This window comes from Oncorhynchus kisutch, linkage group LG15 (genome assembly GCF_002021735.2).
Source record: "Oncorhynchus kisutch isolate 150728-3 linkage group LG15, Okis_V2, whole genome shotgun sequence".
NCBI classification, from domain to species: Eukaryota; Metazoa; Chordata; class Actinopteri; order Salmoniformes; family Salmonidae; genus Oncorhynchus; species Oncorhynchus kisutch.
In genome coordinates, this window is record NC_034188.2 from 53,411,777 (window position 1) to 53,418,480 (window position 6,704).

Below are 6,704 nucleotides of genomic sequence, written 5' to 3' on the forward strand. Positions count from 1 at the left end.
CGCGGGAAGCCGCCGCTGGCTGATCCCAACCTGGCTTACGTTTAAAAAAAGGTTTTACCTGAATTAGAGCCAGACTAGTCACCATCATTTTTTCACATTGTCATTGACCGTTTTTTCTATTGTCTCTTTTTGGTCCATTTAGATTGTTAATGTAGATTGTATACAAAAAAAATACTAATGTTATGGTTAAAAAATGTCATGTTTTACTGTGACTAGTTGTAGGCTCCTAAGTGGACCATAAGGTTAGAAAACAAACCAAATAAATAAAAATTAAATAAAAAACGAAGTAACTCCACCAGTGTCTCTTTTGGGTCACTTTTGCCGGTCCCAAGCCCAGATAAAGGAGAAGAAAGTTCATTGGTAGTTCTAAACATATTTAGGGTGTTTTTTACTCACTTTGTGTCTCTCCCAGACGTCATTCCTCTCTCCTACAGTGTCCATCACAATTACATGCACATGGGCAATTATACAAATTAGGCAATGACGTTAGTTAGCGACTTTTAGGACAGCCAATATCTGCTTTCCTTACTGAGCAGTTGGCAACACTGATGTGAACAATTCAAACAAAAGCTAGACTGCTGGGACTACCCTACCACTGTCAACAACATTTCCTTTATCTACTGCAATTCTGACGAGTTTGAATTTCTAATTTGGCGAATGAGAAAAACATATTGGAAGCTTTCTGTTTGAATATAGAGACAAACAGGTTGGCATATAATGACTTGCGTAGCCTAATATCACAGCAGCATGGGTATGCAAAGCATTCAGTAACTTGGGCAATGTAGCTCGTCCATAGCTGGCTTTGTCAAAATAGCCTAGCCTATTGTAAACCCAAAGAAAATTGCTTGCTTATCATAAACTCATGTTTTTTAAAATGGAAATACAAAACGTCATCGGGTCTAACATCAATTCACAGGCTCTCCTTCGATATAATGTTGTTTTTTGGCGAAAATTAAAACGTTTCAGTTTGTCACTTTCACGAGGTTGAGGTAAGAATATGTTCAACTACTTAAGACATCGGCTCGAATCTAGGTTGTGTTTTTAGATTTCGAGAAAATTAATAAATATTTTTTCACTTCCCTCATTGACTTATCAAACTCCGGCCTGGTCTGTTTGGTCAGTATTTTGGCAAGAGTGAAACCTCTCGCTTCGCCTCTTCACTGGTGAAATTTAAATCTCGGGCGGGAACGAGTTTACTTTTTAGTTTGCCGGTGGGTTTTGTACGGAGCCGGCGAGCTAGGCAAACAAATAAGACATATTTGGACCTAACATAATTCATTACTTATCTATATCGAAAAGATAGCTGAAGACAGATGAACAGTTGCACACAACAGGTTTGTTGTAGTTTTGCCAAATTGTGACAAACTAGGTAGTGGAGAAAACGCTACATCACTAGCGTTTTCTCACTAGCTAGCTTGCTAAATTAGTTAGCTAACCAACGTTAGCTAGCTACTAGCTATATTGCTAGCTAGTTATTATATTCCCACACTGTAGTAAACTCACAATGTAACGTGTCTTGATGTGATCTCTAAAGATTCTTATCAAGTGTTGTGTTCTCCATCTAGCTAACTACGTTAGGTCGAGGAGGATGATGATGATATCCAAGGGACAGAAGCGCAAAGTCGATGATGTCGTGGGGGGCATGCGTAGCGGCACTTGGGAGAGCCAGCGGCAGTCCGTGCTTGGCATCTCCCTTGTCAAGTACCACCGCGGGCAGGAGCTGATGGAGCCTAGTTTGCGCCGCTCCGTGTTGATAGCCAACACCCTGCGGCATATACACCTAGAAAACACGCCTCCATATGGGTTAGTTAACCTGACAGGACCAGTGCCACCCATGGTCCCATCTAAACCCTGCATCCACAGGGAGTCTGGTCTGGGTGTTGTAAACAGTGCCTCAGGTGTCGAGGACAAGGAGGATGTCTGGATGTCCTCAGAGAGTGACTTCTCCCTGTCAGCTGCTGTCTCCTCCATTCTGTCACCTCAGAGGACACCTTTCAGGTCCATTGAGAACCTACCTGGAGACCTGGGGCTCAAACGGAGCTGGGTGGCTTTTGGTTGTGTGGAGGAGGTTGTGTGTTCCAGCTACCTGCAGGATGTAAAACTAGATGAACTTTTCCATGACATCGACACATCAGTGTTTGACAGGGAGATGGGGGTCCGAGCACTCTGCTGCAGCCAGTGACGAGCTGCTTAAGTACTTACCCTCTCTGTCCTCCGTTCCGTCCACTTCACCCTCTCTCTTATCTCTCAACCAGAGCTTCAGGGACCTGCATGAGCTGGAGCACATCATGGAAATACTGGTAGAGTCTTGATCACCAGAACTTTGAGGAAATTAGGACATTATAAAGAGAACAAGACATTGAAATTGAGTGTTTACTCTGTCCAGTTGATCACATGGTTTAGTGAGTGAAATGCTCTATTTTTATACAAAAGAAGAACAGGCTGAATGAGAGACTAGCCTACTTTTTCTAGTAGTGATGTTTTAAACGTAATATTCCTTATTCCTAGCTATATCAAGAGATTATATTGTAAGATGTTCCTAATAGCAAAGCAGTTCAGACTGATGTCCAAGAAATTCATTAGTGGGTAGGTAGGAATTGATTCAGTTGGAATTTTTGAATATCATTACATGCCTCAGGCATCTATTTAATTGAAGGTAGATGACAATTTTTTTATGTGTAAAAACATTAACCTGAGGGGAAATGTCATCTTTGAAGAAATCCCCTTCACTGGTCTTACTCCAGTAAGTAGAGGGTTAATATTGAACACATTCTCACATCCTTCAATATCACAAAAGTACAACTGAACTACAATAGTACTGCATTGTATTGGTCAATATGTTCTGTAGTAGTAGTCTAACTTGCTTAACCAGTATGCATAATTAGGCTACATATTGAGATGTGCCACTAACTTACAGCTGGTTTTGGCCATTAGGAAATACAAATATTACCTAAACCTGAGTTACTGGCTGTGAAATGTCATGGTCCTTACCAGTAGTTCAATATCAGGTTATAACAGCTGGAGTTAATATAGAGGAATTCCTCAGTTTGGTTCTGTCGTGCGTGCAATGATGTCTAAGGGGAAAAATAGTGTTTGCTTGCTGTAATGTCCCAGACAGAAGTGTCAGTTTCATCATTAAGGGTTTTATTAAGGTCTATTGTGTGGCATTTTTAGAAAATGTCAAACTAGGGTCAGAAATGGTTCAAAGGATGAGTTATTTATAGAAAATTCCTATTTAAATGTCCAGCTAAATATGTGATCTATATGTTACACAATGGCAGTTTATATTTTTTATATTCTTGTTTATATAATGTATTTTGGCTCAATGCTCTGAAAAAGCAAATTATGCTGACATTTTTCAATGAAAGACATGTAAGTGCACTGTCAAATGTATGCAAACACAATGTTAATCTTTTTTTATACATTCTAAAATTAAATGGGTTTGTGCCAATCTTTTCAAACAATGACACTTGTCTCAACTGCGAATACAGTACAGTAGATTCACACCTTCGGTGGGGATCCTACTGCAGAACACCAGCAAGCAGCCAGAGAAAATACTCAACGTCCCGTTCTGACCCCAAGTGGACATGGTCAGAACAATGCAAGTGCCTCACAACGATGCAAATGCAGGTGGAGTTGTGCTGTTGAATTGTTAAGGTGCATGTGAAAATGTCATACGTATGTAGTAACTGATAATGTAATAACTGCCCATAATGTAATCGCTACTAATGTAATAACTTTTGCATATATAATGTAATAAATGCTAATGTAATACATGGCCAATAATGTATATATATATACTGAACGCATAGCGTAACATTAAAATGAGTAGGTAGCGATAACGCTGACGTCATCCAGGTATTCATGTGGAAAACTCCTGAAGGTTCATAAAGCAGAAAGTATTTTAATTTCAAACATGCCCAGAGGAAGGATATGGAATCCACTTGGGTAATGAAGGGAGGGACGTATGACGCCCTACCCAGCAGACTGTTGACTAATCGCTTCCACGTTGTCAGGCTGCGTCACGCGGTTGCTAAAATAATTATCACGCAATCCCTTCTCAAAATCAGGTTATGAGTCGAGAAACATGCCTATTTTCCTCGAAAGTACTTAATCTCGTTTCCAAAGCTATACAATATTACAGATAGCAAGTTAAGTATCTCATATATTGGAAAATATTTGTAATATTGTTGACGAAATTCATGCTAATGTTGACTTTTTGAGCTTTCGCCCAAGTGACTCCCATTCACTCCTTGTCCTATAATAGCCCGAAATTCACCGCGAGGCCCATTGACGTGGCATGGGCAACGGTTCCCATCTCCTCAAAAGTATATCTGCCCTTGCATATCGATCTGCAGGTTGAACATGGTGAGATTGTAGACGCCGAAATTGCTAGTGCAGTTTGTTTAGGCGATTTTACAGTTAACTAGCTACTTTACATGCTGATATTGTCTTTGGTATTATGTGTAGCCAGCCCAATGAGCGAGCATTGCATTGCATTGTGGATTTTGTAGTCGACTTGAGCTGCAACAGATTTCCAGAAGGATTTTCCATGTTGCTACCAACCTTATAATGCCAGAATGAAACATTTGTTCACCAAAAAAATATTGTTCTCACATGTTAGTATTATTTAACACTAAATTAAAGGAATTAGTGGTTTTGGGTGAATTGTTCTTTTTAACGTCAACGGCATGATGGTGGAAGCTTCCTCATAGCCTGCCGGCCCGTAATTGGTCTGTGTTAGCACGTGGTCCTGTGCGATGACAATGAAGACAAATATAAACGCAGCGTGCAACAATTTCAAATATTTGCACTGAATTACAGTTCATATAAGGAAATCAGTCAATTGAAATACATTAATTGTAATTAATTTAATCTATGGATTTCACATGACTGGGAATTACAGATATGCTTCTGTTGGTCACAGATACCTTAAAAAAAAGTAGGAGCGTGTATCAGAAAACCAGTGAGTATCTGGTGTGACCACCATTTGCTTTATGTAGCACGACACATCTCCTTTGCATAGAGTTGATCAGGCTGTTGATCGTGGCCTGTGGAATGTTGTCCCACTCCTCTTCAAGAGCTGTGATAAGATGCTGGATGTTGAAGGGAACTGTAACATGCTGTTGCACACGTCGATCCAGAGCAACCCAAACATGCTCAATGAGTGACATGTCTGGTGTGTATGCAGGCCATGGATGAACTGGGACATTTGCAGCTTCCAGATATTGTGTACAGATCCTTGCGACATGGGGCCGTGTATTATCATGCTGGAACATGCTGATGGCAGCGGATGAATGGCACGACAATGGGCCTCAGGATCTCATCACGGTATCTCTGCATTCAATTTGCCATCGATAAAATGCAATTGTGTTAGTTTTTCGTAGATTATGCCTGTCCATACCATAAACCCATCGCCACCATAGGGTACTCTGTTAACATTGACATCAGCAAACCTCTCGCCCACACGACGCCATACACATGGTCTGCGGTTTTGAGGCCGGTTGGAAGTACTGCAACGCAAACAACATTGGAAGCGTGTTATGGTGGATACATGAACATTACATTATTTGGCAACAGCTCTGGTGGACATTCCTGCAGTCAGCATGCCAATTGCACGCTCCCTCAAAACTTGAGACATATTTGGCATTGTGTTGTGTGACAAAACTGCACATTTTAGTGGCCTTTTATTGTCCCCATCACAAGGTGCACCTTGTGCACCTAACTTTTTAATCCTCTTGTTGTTATGCCACACCTTGTGTGTGGATTGATTATTTTGGCAAAGGAGAAATGCTCACTAACGTGTGATGTATTGTCTGCTTTTTTGCCCTTTGTGCTGTTGTCTGTGCCCAACAATGTTTGTAACATGTTTGTGTTGTCATGTTGTGTTGCTGCCATCCTGTGTTCTCTTAGGTCTCTCTGTATGTAGTGTTGTGGTGTCTTGCTTGTCCTGATGTGTTTTTCGTCCTATATATATTTTTTTATCCCAGCTCCCGTCCACACAGGAGGCCTTTTGGTAGGCCTTCATTGTAAATAATAATTCATTAACTGTGTTACGTAACTAGGAGTGGTGGGTGCGGAGTCAGGCACAGAGAGCAGAGGTTTAAGGAAAACCGTATTTATTCCGGTGAGAAAAGGTCATTCCAAAACAACAGGAGAATAAATGACCGACCCAAAACAGGACACAAACAGTCTGGAAAAATACAAACAATACCATCCAGGACAGAGAAACAAGCCCGCACAAAAGCTGGCGTGCATAACAGGCTTAAATAGCCCTAAACCAAACCCCAAACGAGAAACAGGTGAAATCAATAAGACATAACCAACAGAAAAGGGAATCGGTGACGATGACCGCCGAGCGCCGCCCGAACAGGAAGGGGAGCCAACTTCGGTGGAAGTCGTGACAAACTGACATGCCTAGTTAAATAAAAAGGTATGTAAACAAATCTGTGCACAAAATTTGAGAGAAATAAGCTTTTTGTGCATATGGAACATTTCTGGGATCTTTTATTTTGAAACATGGGACCAACACATTATGTTTACATTTTTGTTCAGTGTAGTAGTCAGAATGGATCACTATTTAATTAAATATCTCAATTTGTAGCGAACTTTCAAATTGAACTTGATCATAAACTAATTTGAGGCCAAAACGGGCTTCTAAAAAAAAAAGTGGTTTGGCCGTTCTGGAGATCGTAATAGGCTTT

The 6,704-nt window shown here is 40.7% G+C and overlaps 1 pseudogene; it reads left to right on the plus strand.

Moving 5' to 3' along the window:
• Positions 1-242: 242 nt before the first annotated feature.
• LOC109905460 (cell division cycle-associated protein 4-like) lies at positions 243-3,774 on the plus strand (annotated as a pseudogene).
• Positions 3,775-6,704: the final 2,930 nt, after the last annotated feature.